General features: G+C 48.7%; 1 long non-coding RNA gene across 1 annotated transcript; it reads left to right on the forward strand.

Moving 5' to 3' along the window:
* Positions 1–5668: 5668 nt before the first annotated feature.
* On the forward strand, positions 5669–10771 carry LOC138688649 (uncharacterized). Its single transcript, XR_011327534.1, has 2 exons — positions 5669–8873; positions 9368–10771. It is a non-coding gene; the product is annotated as an uncharacterized lncRNA (long non-coding RNA).
* The last annotated feature ends 3407 nt before the right edge of the window (positions 10772–14178 follow it).

Consider the following 14178-nt stretch of genomic DNA (forward strand, 5'->3'; position numbering starts at 1 on the left):
ATCAATCCCACAAGGACAATCTGTCACTTGCATGCCTTCATGTTGACTTGAATTTTGGCACTTTCATTCTGCTAGCTTTCTCACTTTCCAAGGCATGTGTGTTGCTCTTCTAGCCATATCCTTATGGTCATGAGATTTGGGGTCATGCATTCTCTTATCTGGGGTTTTCACAGCTGCTGCTCCTTGAAATGGTTGCAAGGGATGCTGAGTTGGGTGGGATGACCTGCTGCTCTCAGGTTTATTTCTTTATAGCATCTCTATCAAGAAAGATGGTAAGACATATAATTCAAATACTTCTAGACTACCATAGTGTTATCAAACTCAACTGTTATGACTCCTTGTGAATGTGGGCTTTGTGAGCTGTTTTACCACAGCTTTTATTCTCTTTTTGGTGAAAAAGGAAGTTACATAATTCAAGCTTTTCCTTCTTCCTTCACTTTTTTGCTCTCAAAATTACCGTATTTGCAGAGACACGGTGCCTGTGTTAGCAGCTGGTGTGGTGCAGCGGGAGCAGATCCACAGAGGTGGCTGTTTGGTGCTGAAGACTTGATATGTCAGGGGATTTACATCAGACTGCCTCCGTTCTGGTTCCCAGGGACCGGACTCTCATTACAGGTTGGAACGCAGGAGGTGCACTCCTGGAGGCCATCGCCTGGTTTCCTTTTACTCAAAGGGAATCCAGTTAAAAAAATTGCTGCCTGATGTAAACTGAAAGATGGCAAGTGGTACAAATGGGAGATTTGCCTCATAAACTCACTCCTGATGCAAACAAAACCAGGCACATAGAAGACCGGTCAAGAGACCAAGGTCAAGAGACCAATCCCCAAGACATCGCTTTACCCTAAGGTCCCACATGGTTCTAATGTGTGGCAGACAGGTCAGTTCTTTGCCTAGTGAAACAGCTGTTTAGCTTGGCTGAGCAGCTCTCTTATTCTTTCTTGGATATAGCTGCTAATCTATTCTTCCCTCCTCGTACACTTCCCCAACCTTCCCCTTTTCCAAACCCTCACTAAGCATATACATATATATATATATATATATATAAAATATATGTGTGTGCATAGGCAGTTGTGTCTGCTGCTGGGATTTCCTCCCAAACAATACCTGTTGTGCTGGCCACAGTGGTTCTCTTGGTTCCCATGCTCAGAGCAGTTTGAGTTTCCTGCTGGCTCAGCAGCAAGACTTTCAGGGCTTTTTATACTTATTCTTCTTCGGGAGCCAAGCGGAGGAGCGCAGTTTGCCTGTGAATAGTGAGCTGGCTGGGCAGGCGGCAGGAAGCTTGCATACTAAACCGTGTGAACTTTGAGGAGGGGAGGAAGGGGGCCAGGGGCCGCTGGCTGGGCTTCGCGAGGCATTTGCTGCAGCCCTCTGCCTTACAAACTCATCATCTCAGCATAGGGATGCTCCCCGCCTAAGGACTGAGAATTTCTGTAAAATGGGAAAGAAGCGAGAGAGCTGAAAATGGAATTACAGGAGAAACACAGGGAGGGCCTGGAGAGCGGAGAAGAACGAGGAGGCTTGGGTTTTAATTACTCACATGAAAATTTGTGCATCAGTTCCCTGCATGGAGCGATGCCACAGCACCTTATGCTGCACGGCTGGGCTCACGGGCCTGCTTGCTCACCCCCTTGCTGCCCCAGCAGTGGCCCTCCTGCCTTCTCTGGGTAGGGGCAGCTTTTCTGTATTGGCCAGGCAAAATCAAAAGCACAGAAATGAAAACACACTTCTCTCTTCCTGCCTGCGCTCCCCCCCTCTACTGCTTTCTGTTGCTGTCAGCTAAAATTAATAAATAAGCGGGTTCCCATTCTCAAGGACCAGATATCATGGTGTGGCTACGAAAGAGGGGTTTGATGAGCAGCACTGTGAGACGCAGGTGCCTGCTTGTCGGTCACAGGCGAAGCTGTCCCTGGAGCAGGGAGAGAGGTGTTCCGGCAGGTGCCATGGGTCTGCTGCAAGTGCAAGCGTGCTGGGAGCATCCCTGGAAAAAAGGCAGGAGGTGAGAGGAAGGGAGGACGGGCTGAGCCCGTCTGCCTGCAGACCGGCTACCTGCCTCCTGCTCGCGTCTGCACAAACAAACAAGGAAGAGGCTTTGCCTGTGCTTTGAAAATGAGGTGGCAGAGGATCGTGCATGCTGCGCAGATGCTTCCTGAGCAAGAGTGGTGCCGTGATGGGTGTTGGTGGGATGGCCCTGTGCAGGGAGAGCTGCTGCTCTGGCCTGGTGGGCTCTGCCGGAGGGGTGGGGGGAGCTACGGGGCAGGCATGAGCACCGTGCATGTGTGTAGAATATATTTTTAGGATGATGGGATGACAGAGAGAGCCAGCGGGGAGTTGGAATGCTCAGCAGTGGGACAGAGTGGGAAATGGGGTAACGCTCGGCTCGGTTAGTCATGCCATAGCATCATTCCGAAGTGATGCAACCTTCCTGGCCTGATCTGAAATAACAACAACCCACAGCTTTCCCTCTGTTTGGCAGCACCCTTTTCTGAGAGTTTTCTGAGGTGCCCATTACTCCAGGCTCTAAATCATCCACACATACATGGTAAATCCAAGAAGCCAGGGCCCTTGCTGCCCTGCCTAGCTCAGCGGCACTCTGCGTCTAGCTCCCAACCGAGCACTGAGCAAGGTGACATGTCTGCTTGGCACCTGCATCCCACTGGTGTCCCCCCAGGACGAGTAGCTTTGCCTGGAGGTCCCCGAGTGCTGGGGAGATGGGGAGATATGGCTCCAGGTCCCAGAGTGGGCTCGTGGGGAGCCAGTGGAGGTCCCGGGGAGAGTGACCCACCAAGCTCATCTAGATCCCAAACAGTCTGTGCCTAGGCAGCTTGTGGCAGAGCACAGGCACCTCCAAAAGTAACCAGTGCCTTCACCATGGTCTTCTTAGAAAGTGCAAAAGCAGTCCCAAATTTGGGGAATTTACCATCAAATTCACGCAATTCTGTTCATCTCCACTCCTGGCTCAGCAGAAGCTCAGTTTAAATTACAAGTAATTGATGACTTTGGTGCCTCTGTCTGTTTTTAAGGCTATCCAACATTTCCTATAAGACCAAATGTTTAGTTGCCTGTAAACCCCTGAAAACTTTAACTGTTTACCGCTTAGCTGTTTTTTTCTGCGCTGGGTATCTGTCTTAGGCTGAATGCATCTGGGAAGCTTCAGCAAAAAATGTTTTTGCTTGCTTACAAGAAAGAGACGAGAAACAATTTTTTTTTCTTCGTATTCAAACAAGTTCTTATGTTCTTAAAGTGATCTGTTGAGAAACTCTAGCACTTTCTGCCTTTGGAGGAGAGGCTTGAAATTTGGCAGATATCAGGAATGTGCCTTTGGTTGTTCTTCATGGGGGAAAAAAAATTGAACTACGAAACCTTAGGAAAAAAAAAAGCCTCAGATCTCAGACACTCAACAGAAACTTCTTAAGAGTTAGAAGCTGAATTCTCTGAAGGCACTTGCTCAGTGGAGACTTGTTGAAGTCTGGCAGCTAAATCACAGATGAGAGTGCAGCAGGCACACTGCAGCCTCCTGCTGCAGGTGCAGAGCAGCAGCTCTTTGAAATTGTTTTTCCGTACTGACAGGGTCGCTGTGGTACTGGGGACCAGAGCCCGGAGATGCTCTCGGATGTGCTCCTTTGCCGATACTCAGGCGAACAGGCGGGAGGGCTGATGTTGACCAGGGCTAGGACCTGCCCGAGGGAGGGAGGCAGGGAGAGAGGGAGCCCTACTGCAGTGCAAAGGCTGAGGACCACCCCCCCAGAGAGGGGGACTGGTGTCAGATGTGGAGCTGGACGTGGGAGCAGGACCAAGGCAGAAGATAGGTTGGAAGGACCAGGAGGAGCAGGAGGAGTCAGGTTTGGGAGTATCTCTCCCCACCAGATCATACCTCCTGCAGAACCTGGGATGCAGCGGACCCAGAGACTTCTGCTGTGCAGTAGTTGTCTGTTGTCAGCAAATATTTGGGGAAGCCATTGGCACAGGCTGTGACTCATTCCTGCCTGCTCCCTCAGCAGAGGTTGATGGGCTATCAGAATTCCCAGTTATTCTGCTTTTCAAGCACAATGGAATTAACATCAGAGAATAAAAGCCAGTCCTGCCAGTGAGTCATGTGGTGGCTGGGTGATGCCGCATGATGGGATTCCTGCATTTTTGTTTCAGTTTGCTGTCTGCAAATCAAGGAAATGACACAAACCCAACGTAGATTGAGAGTATGGGAAGTCTGTAGGGTCGAGCACTCGGCAGTTAACACTGCCCTTGCCATTTGAGTGTGGCTCCCATCTGCACAGGCAGCATGATAGTGTTGCTTTTAGCTGCAGGATCAAATGCATGTGTAAATATTTTTTTTCCCCACAAAAACTCTACCTCGTAATGCCTCGGGTGGACGGTTCTCAGCGGGTGAGTGGAGGGTGTGTGGGGAAGGGTCCTCGCCCTGCCTGTGCAGGACAAGAGGATCCCTGCTCTGCCTTCATGCCAGAGCAGACTCCAGCCCTCGGCGGTGGAGACGGCAGCCAGCGTCTGCGTCCCTGGCCTGCAGCAAGACCAAAACAGATGGAGTACTCAGATAAATTATCTGCCAAACTCAAACAAGCCCCCATCGGGCACGTGTAGAGTGAAGTTTTGTATAACTTGTAACTTGACCACAGGTGGGAAAACTTAAGACCCTTGTGAAGGCACATTCCCCTTCCCTGGCTGAGTATCAGTGCCAGCCTCTGAAGACAGAGGCGCTTAATCTCTCTATTTGAACAGAGCAAGCTAACATATATCTTGCTAATCTTATTCTAGGAGACAGTTGAATTATTTTAGCTAAAAATTACCAGAAGAGTCTGCCCGAGGCAGACATCCAGCACGGAGTATTTGAGCTTGAGCAGCTGAGCTTTGGCAAAGCTGTGCGTAGCGGAAAGCAGTCATTAATGGGAAGTGTTAAGTGACTTCAACATCAGACAGCGCTCACAGGGGAACATGAAAAACTTTGGCTCTGTGGACGGCCCCACGAGAAAAGTCGTACGTGTACACGTGAAATCCTGCTGCAATGCATTCGGTTAGCCGATCCCTACAGATGAATACTGACCTGCGTTTGTAGTACAGCATTTGCAGGCTCCAGGGATGGACTCGCTGTTTTGCAGACTTACCAGTTACTTTGTGGTTTGCTGTTGAACCAAATGCTGAGGAGAAATGGTATTCTAGGAATGGTAAACATGAAGAGAAACACGTCGGATTTCTCTTTCCCTGTGGGAGGAGGGGGTGCAGGGGGCCGGGGATGCTGGCCCCGACCCTGCTGGTGCGTGGCACGCATGGCGTGTGTGGCAGGTTGCTTTGCGGGAAGGTCTTGTCATTGCAGCTGTGAGCGGTCCTGGGGACTCCTCCCTGCTCGCTTGACAACCTCTACGCTGACAGAAGTTTTGGTAGGGGGTTGAGAGGGCTGCGAAGATTAGTGGTGGGAGCCTAGCAGCTCTTACTGCCAGTCTGCATTTTCCTTTTCTGCAGGAAGAGGTATTTTCCTTTCTTGTTATGCTTCATCTAGAGCTGTGTAAACAGCACTCCCTCCTTGATGTTGACACCTTCAAATGATTTTATCTCCCTCTTAGAGATTTTTTTACCTAAACTGTACTATTTAGTTATTTAATCTTCCCTTTAGTTATTTGATTGTTGTTCATTACTGAATTCTTTCCAATATGCCAATGGCTCAGTCCCAGCAGCACGCTGCAGAGAGAAGCCATCTTCCTTCTGCTCTATTATACGATGCTCTTCACCTCTCTGCAGGTCAAAATCAGGCCCTCTTATTTTTTATAAATCAGCATCTAGTTTGCTACTCACTCCTATCCCTATGTTAAGCCCTTTTCAGCAGCTGCTACAGATTGTTTTTCCAAGTATGTTTCCTTGAATTGCCCAAGTCCCAGGCAGGAGCTGTTAGATGCTGTTTTCCTTCCCACTCCCCCATCTCAGAGACATTTTCTGTGAGCTTGAAATCATAAAGAGAAACCAAAGCTCGTGCACTCTTCTCTTCCTCATTACTAAATCCAAACTGATCCTTTCAAAAAGAAGAAATGCTTTACAGATTCGTCATTCTCCAGCCCAGGAAACAATTCCTTCCCATTCACATCCACACTGTGCACTCCTGGGGACTGGGCAGGCTGACAGGGGCAGTTTGGTTGCATGGAAAGGAAGGGGCATTAAAATGGTGAGCAAGGCTGTTCTGGAGAAGGATGGGACAGAGCTGTCTCAGTCCAGCCCTTGGTTATTCTGGGCACTAATGCATTCTGCGGAAACTCGGGCAGAGGTTTTAAGAGCTGATTGTTTGGACAGGTAAAAGCTTTGGAATGATATATGCACTTTGTATGTGCAGGCGATGCTTCATTTTTATATTCAAAGTGCATCAGGACATGAAAGGAGCCAATTTCAACCTAGTCTGCAAATGACACCTAAGCCCAGCCTGTGAAACATGCGTTGCCTGAAGGGCATTTACTAGGATGTCTATGCAGATTTCATTTTTCTTAAGAAACCTTTTTCTTCCCTGCAGGATTAGAGGTGGAAATAGGATAGGTTTTGGACCTAACCTTACAATCAGGGAAAGGAGAGAGGCAAAGGGCTTTGTCCGGGTAGCTCCCCAGTACCATTACGTTAAACCAGCATTGAACTGGAAGCTTCTCCAAAGCTGTGGGAGCCAAATGTCCCACCCTGTTTGCCTGTGGCTGCCAGGTTAATTTTTCTCCTTTTGAGGTCTGAACCCTTCAAAGCTTTGTTTTGTATGGGTAAAAAAAACCTAGCTACAGCCTATGGAGAGACCTGGAAACCATTTGGTGCAGAAAGATCACAGGACTCTGGGAATGAATGCAGACTTCTTTTTAACTGAAAAGAATACATACATTTAAAGAGCAGAACATGCAAATACATTCATAATGGCTGCTATCAGGAGCTGCTGGCAGTTTCTCTGAGCAGAAAAGTCCTTGTCTTGGAGATTTCTGCTATCCCTCAGGCTTCTGTCCATTTCTATGTTGTTACTTGCAGTGTTTAAGCCCCATTAAGTTTAAGTGCATAAATTTTCTTTGGCTATTCAACCCCAGCCACTTTTGGGAAGGATTTGGCCAGAATCCCTGAACCTAAAATAATCAAACGTCTGTCTTTCTGTTAAAAAGGCTGCCATTTATCTGACAAGCAGTGCAAAACAGAATAGGTAGCTCAGTACAAGCATCCTCTGAGAAACCTGTTGTTGCAAAACCAGGCAAGTGGCTTGCACACAAGCAGATAAGGTACCTTTACCAATACCCAGGTTGCTGCACGGCATGTCAGTATCTTTAGTTTCATAACACATATTACTTTTATTATCAGCCTCTTGGCTTCTACCGCTCTCTTTAGAAATATTACAGCCACAACTTCTAACCTTTACAGGCTCATCCAAGGAGCATGGCCTTTCAGACACTCCTTTCGTGAGTATTTGTTGTGCTCCAGGTGAGGATGTCTTTGTTTCAGGATTGTTCCGGGCATGAGAAATAAAAATCAAAATGGAGATGGTGGCCAGCACAAAGAATCAACCGAAGTAATTTTAATGAATTTCTTTCCATACCTGCCAATCCACCCTCCCCTGCAGGAAAAACAGCTCTCAGACGAATAAAGCATATGGCACAGAAGATGGAGCGCCGATGCCAAGTTTGTCTTTGCCTTAGCAGAACTCGCTGCAAAATGCTGAATCTGCAGATCTTCTCCTGGAATACGCTCTTCAAGAGAAAGGGGAAAGCATATTCCCACCACCTTTTTAGCTGGGCTTGTGCGCTCTCACTGTTTAAATCCTCAGTGGGTAGGACATTATTGTGGCTGCAGTGCTGGGCAGACACATGGTACTACGTTCAAACTAGTTGCTGTGGATAGCAGTGCATGTGGCAGCAGCAAAGAAAACCCATCAGTGAGGTGGACTAAATATTTGAGAAGGATCTGAAGCCCACACTAACCTGCCTTCTGTGTACATGTGTGCTAACTAGCTGTGATGACTGCTGTTTTGGCAAGCAGGCATGCCTGCTGCCGAGTGGTTAGACACCCTGTTCCTGGCCATGGTTTGTTATCCAGTTGGTGTTTATGTTGCTGGGAATATATGAGGCGATGGTTGTATTTGGGCTGTCCAGAAGTGAGGCGTTCAGTCTAAGCCCCTCCATCATGACTTGCTCTACAGTGAGCGGACAGACAGCCACCCCCACTGGTTATAGTTTTAGGTTATTTATCCTAAAATAGGTGTGGAGCACTGTGAGAAGGTGCCTCTCTCTCTCTCCATAAGCTCAGAGAAAACCCTCAGTGCCAGCTCAGCCTGTGGCCAGCCATTACAGGTCTCTCTGCTCCCAACTCAGCCCCATCAAGTGAGGCTCTGGGAGGACACGTTGCTGGTGGGTCCTGATGTGGCACAAGTAAATAGGACCTCGCCACCAACCTGCTCAGCTCTCTTCTGAAGGGCGTAGGATGCCCGAGGAACTGTAATTTAAGTGCCTCTTAGCAGTACGCCTCTCCACGGTTGGGTGACAGCTGAAGAGGAGGTTTGAGTGTCTAAATTAAGAAGTTAGGCATCTAAGGCCTTTATTGGACCTATCTCTGCAGCGACTGAAGCTGTGCAGACTTATATAAAAGGAAAAAATCCCCTGCTGAGTTACTTTCATCTTCCAGACAGCTATGGAAATGTTTGCGTTGTGTACTCTCACAGACATGTTTCTTCTATAGGCACTCTCAGACCCGAGAGATGAGGCCATCATTTTACCTGGACACGTGCCATGGAGATAGACCATGGCTTGGGCGAGGGGTGCTGCTCTCCCAGGACCTCTTGCAGCACTTTGGCTTGGAGATGTTTTCGTAAGGTGGGAGGTGAAGTCCCCACCTTTGGACCCATGTGTCAGGAAAGCCTCCCGCTGTGGGTAAGCGATGCCTCTCTTTCCAGAAAGTAGAAGATACCTGACAGGGTGATGAAATTAATGGGCTGGGGAGCTCCTTTGTTTAAACGAATGCTGGGAGAGGCGGGAGGAGGCTTGATTTTTCACATGGTTAATGTTCACAATCCTCTTTTTAGTCCTCTCATGGCAACCTGTGTACTTTGCAGTTCAAAGGCACATGAATCTCTGCTCAGCAGAAATGTAAATGTTTTGATAAAACTGTTCTTAACAAATTTGATTCATTTAATAAACTTGATTAACTGCAGAGCTTTATGGTCTTTAATTGGGAAGGATTTACTCTAAATTACCATTTTTTGTAATTTTGTAAAAAACGTGGCGGTACGCAGGATCTTGCTGCCTTGGCGGTGGCGTGGTGGCCCACGAGGCCAGGCAGATGCCGGGCAAACGGCAGGATGGACATGCAGCTGGAAGCGTCTCAATAGGCTCCATTTCTTTTCTCTTGTGTTTGCATCTCCTAGATGATTAATCTCCCCTTCCAGTAAGAATTCAGCATGCCTCTTCTTCTGACAAGTCCCACAAGAAAGGAAGCACGGTCATCCACAACAGCCCTCTCCTTGTTTTGGTTCATAACCAGCCTCGGCCTGCACTGGGTTTTCAAAGCCTGGCTGAACAAAGTCCCCAGGTTTACCAGTAGAAAGAGAAAAAAAGGGTTGAGCAGAAAATCTCACCTTGGTTACACGTCACAACTGGTCTTTCCTCTCTTCCATTTAATGTGGCAGACTGACAGGCTGTAAAATACATCCAGCTGGAAAGAAGATCATTTTGTCTTACTCTGCCCAGCCTCATTTTTCAGAGCTGAATGTCCAGTCGTATACCTGTGCGAAACCTCCAAGACCCTGGAGGCTTAATGCAGCAATGTTGTTTTTTTTAATAGGCAGCTTATTGTCCACATTACATTTTTCTGTGCCTTTTGGTCAATATCCCAGACTAGAGAAACCAAGGAGAGATTGAAAACACATGAACTCTCCCCTTAAATTTAGAGTCTGCCCAAAGCACCGGAGCAACTGGAGCATCGACACAGTCTCTGCACCAGCGGGTTTGCTCTTTGCTCGGCGAGCACCGTTCTCCCATTGCACCGCCGTGCTGCAGAGCCGCTGCTCGGCAGGTCTCGGGGGTCTTGTCATCAAAATGCATGGGCTGAGCAACATGGTTTTGCAGCTTTCTTCAGACAGCTTTGCACTTTTCCTCCCGCCTGACTCTGAAGTGGAATGGCCCCTGAGAAAACGGTGTATTTCATAAGAAAGGAATGTTTTTCATCCTCTCCTAGCACCTCCAATGGTCCTTCTGCGTGTACGGCTCTCACAGGCTGGCGTGGTGCAGGAGGAGACATTTCTAACAGCAAACAACCCGGTTCCTCTTTCTCCTTTGACATTTCTACATGATACGAAACGCTCTCAGTCATTCCCCAAAAGTTAGTATTTGATACTTTTTTTGCTTTTTTCTTTTTTTTTGCACAGACTAAACATTCATATGTCATATCCTGTACGAGCAGTTGTTTTTAATGGATGCGCTGCCAACAAAGACACTTGGGTTTAAGTGGCTGATCCTTTGCGACCATAAGGGCTTTTATTGAAGGGTTTTGTCTTCATAAGGCCAAAATCTTCTTTATCCAGCTTTGGCTTTTGAAAGAAACACTGCAAATATTTTTGGATTGGATGTGAAATGTTGTGTAAATTCTGTTATAACAAGGTAGAAAATCTGTCCTTTCCTTATTAATAGACTATATATCAAAACAGGGAGGGTTAAAGCCTAAATGGTTTTATACACTATGAATTCATCAGACTTTTACATCCCCGGCAAGGGGAGTATTTAAAAACAGAAGAAATGTGTAAAAATAAATTAAATATGAAACTAAAGAAACATTTGTGTGTGTTTGGTGGTTGTTGTTGGGTTTTTTTAAACTAGATTTAGCTTTTCTTTTCAACTCCTCATCTCTGAAGTTGCTTGCACTTCAGGGCTGTGCATCCTGACGCCCGGAGGGCTCTGGCAGGAGCAGGCAGGGACACGGGAGCCCTGAATGACTCTTCACAAAGGCAGAGATTCAGAGCTGTCCTTCAAAATGATTTCAGTTCATGCTGCAGCCGCTGTGGCGTGTGGTTGAGGCTGAGGAGGCCACAGCTTATTGGTGCAGTCAGAGGAAACAGTGAAAAGCTTCTTCAGTGTTCAGGATGCAGCATGGTTTGGGTGGCTTGGAAAAAGAAAGTCTTATTGCCGGTTACTGGATCAAAGGAGAAAGCAGCTATGTGTTGCTGATTACCTCCTGGGAGAAGTAGCAGATGACTGACGACTTTTAAATTGCTCTTTCATTGTGCCATGTGAACTGCACATGGAGACTGGAGCTGCACCAAAGGCTGTTGCATCACAGATCATGCTCTCAGCAGAGCTTTGCAGAAAAAAAAATGAAAGTAAATGGTGTTATTTTCAGCCTGAACAGTGAGCAAGTTCTCAGTATCTAAATGAGAGCCCTTGAAGTAAGCTCCAGGTGTTGCAGGAAGTGGTGGAGGTGACTCAGTAAATGTCACACTTCCCTCCAAGTCAGTTCTGAAGTGGTGTCCAAAAATAACATTTCATGGGCATCTGGCTGTTTGAGATGGCTCTGCTTTTTCATGAAACACAAAACTAGTGCTACCTGGCACCTTCCTGATTTTACACCACCTTTCTTGTCATAAGCGTTTGCCTTTATCTTCCTGTCTTTGTTCTTCCCTATAAAGCCAAAGATATGACAAGTTAAGTCCTGTAGGTCCCTAAAAACAAGCATTGACCCCTTTCATTCTCATTCCATTGCTTTGATGCATTTTCTTAAATATTTACGCCCCTTGACTGACTGATATTTCCTCCACTGTTTTAGTCCAAGATATTTTTCTTTGCAACTTGCCCTGTTCAAGCATTGATGGGGGCGACTAAACAGCTGCTGGGTTCAAGCAGGCAGAGAGCTGTGCAATGGAAAAGAAAAACCTTTCGTGTCTAACAGTGCAGACTTTCACATGCTGGTGTGTGTTATATGCAGGCAGTGGGAGAGGGCAACCGAACGCCACAGCCTCTGAGATGGGGTTGAGGGCAGCCAGCTCACCCCACCCCACCTCTTCAGTGGTAAGCAAGTGGCTGGTTACTGTCATGCTGGAGCGTGGTCTTTACGGCTCTCCATGTGCCCGTAGGTGTGCTGGTGGGGAGATGCTTCACGCTCAGCCTGTGGCTTGGTGATGTGGGAACTTCAGCAGCAATGCCAATGTGGGATCTTGTTAATCCATGGCCCAAGAGTTGACCCCTTCCCTGGGGGAAGGGGAAACATTCCTACCCCACAGCAGAGGGGATCAGCAAGGGTAGAAAAGTCCAGCTTCTTACTGATTGCACTGGATACTGAGAAGTCCCAGGAAGAAAGGGGAAGGGAGTGTGGAGTACAAAGAAGTCCTAAAGGCTGTGTTAGGTAGAAGAAAAAGCGTGGGCATCATCCCAAATCCTCTCTTCCTGAATGCAGACTTAGGAAACCAGGTGACGTGGACGGGGCCACAGTCAGAGAAGCATCATCTACTTTTGCGTGGGCACTGCAGGCTGTGGGTGCCAGGCAGGCAAAGGCATCAGGATCCTTGCTATTCTTCATGGACAAGTCTGATAAACTTCTGTAACCACCGTCTAGTTTAGATTTTTGTAAACTAGCACTTCTGTTTTTATCTGAGCCTCATCTGAGAGTGATTTTAAGGCAGTTGTCTAACCACAGGGTGTCCGCTCTTGCAGCTACAGCAATGCTTTACACCAGGTACTGGTACCTCCTTAAAGTTAACCCTAACACACTACTACAAGGAGAGATCTCAACCCCAAACCACCCCAGCCCGGAGGGACTTTTCTCGCAGCGGTGGGTTAGGTGCTGGGTCCTGGAGACAGCCTTGGCCACGCTGTTAGCTGCTCTGGCTGGTGATGGACAACACTCCCAGAGCCTTGCCGTGGCCGCTGTGCCGGGGAGAGCTCTGTGGAGGTGCAGCGGGGTCCACAGCCCAGCCCTCCCGGGTGGCACGCAGCAAACTGCATCTCACGCCAGCAGTGAAATCACCCCAGAGCCCCTTGCCTTAGCATGAACCGTCACCTCCTGCTTTCGCAATGACGAGATTTCGTATCCTTCTTACAGCAGCTCTTTTCTGGAGCTGCCTGCGCTGCAGGCCAGCCCATCCAACCGCCTTCCCGCGGTGGAGGCTGGGGCTGAGCTGGATGCTCCTGCCGCTCCGTGTCCACCCCCATGGCCAGGCCTTCGCACACCTGTGGGGCGAGTGCTCGTGTTTGAGGAGCAACTCCCTCCCCCGTCGCCGCAGCCTGCGGGAGCACGATGTGGGCTGGGAATGGAGACGGGGACGGGATGGAAGGGAAAGCCCTGTGCTGTCCTGCAGGATCCCAGTGTGCACAGGCAGGGACCGTGCCTCTGTGTCCATCCTCCTCTGCAGCACTGGCAGACACGTTGTCCTAAACACGTGCTCCCTCTCCTTCCCCTTCTCAGCCAGTGCCCTCTGTGCTTGTGCCTCGTGTCAGGGTGCCTGGATCCACCTGGGCTACTTGTACAAGTCAGTTAGTATCTGGTGAGCAGTGGTGCTGGGGCTCTTCCAATTCCATGCCCAGGGCAGATGGGTGAGCTGGAAGTGCCTGCGTTACCAGCTCAGTTCAGGCTGGGGATGTTCTTTGGAGCAAACCTGGCTGCTCCCATGCACTCTGTTACTGTCCACCTTGTGGGGTGGCCTTGGAGTGCATAGGCTGGGTTCCTTGTGGAGGAGACTAGACTGGAAGATGCTCTCCAGGAGCACCCCATCCGCTTCCCACACCAGTCCCTAGGGCCAGACTGCAGCTCATCTAAAATGTGTGTTACATGGATGCCATATCCTCAGGCCCGAGTGCTTTGCCTTACCGATCTGGTCCTATTTGGTGGCATGACTTGCTCTTGTAGCCACAGCCCTTGTGACTGCTACTGGGATAAGTGAGCAAACCTGAGCTCTCTCAGCGGTGGCCACGGTCCAGCATTCTGGGACGTTATGGTGCACTGAAATTGGTACCAGGCAACTTAGACACACCAAAGTGTGAACTGTAGCAGTTCAGCAGTGCTGGCAGAAACCCACGGTGCCTGGGCAAGGCAGATGACAGGTGTGATGGGAACCACCGCAGTTGTCCCAAAGCGAGACCCTGAGGTCTTTGTCTTCAGTTCTCTGCTGCAAATGGGGAGTCGCAACATTTCTGTACCTGACAGGGGTGTGATGGGGGTCAGAGGGATCTTGCAGTCCTTGAAAGACCATGG

Source organism: Haliaeetus albicilla, chromosome 13, assembly GCF_947461875.1.
Source record: "Haliaeetus albicilla chromosome 13, bHalAlb1.1, whole genome shotgun sequence".
Classification (NCBI taxonomy): Eukaryota; Metazoa; Chordata; class Aves; order Accipitriformes; family Accipitridae; genus Haliaeetus; species Haliaeetus albicilla.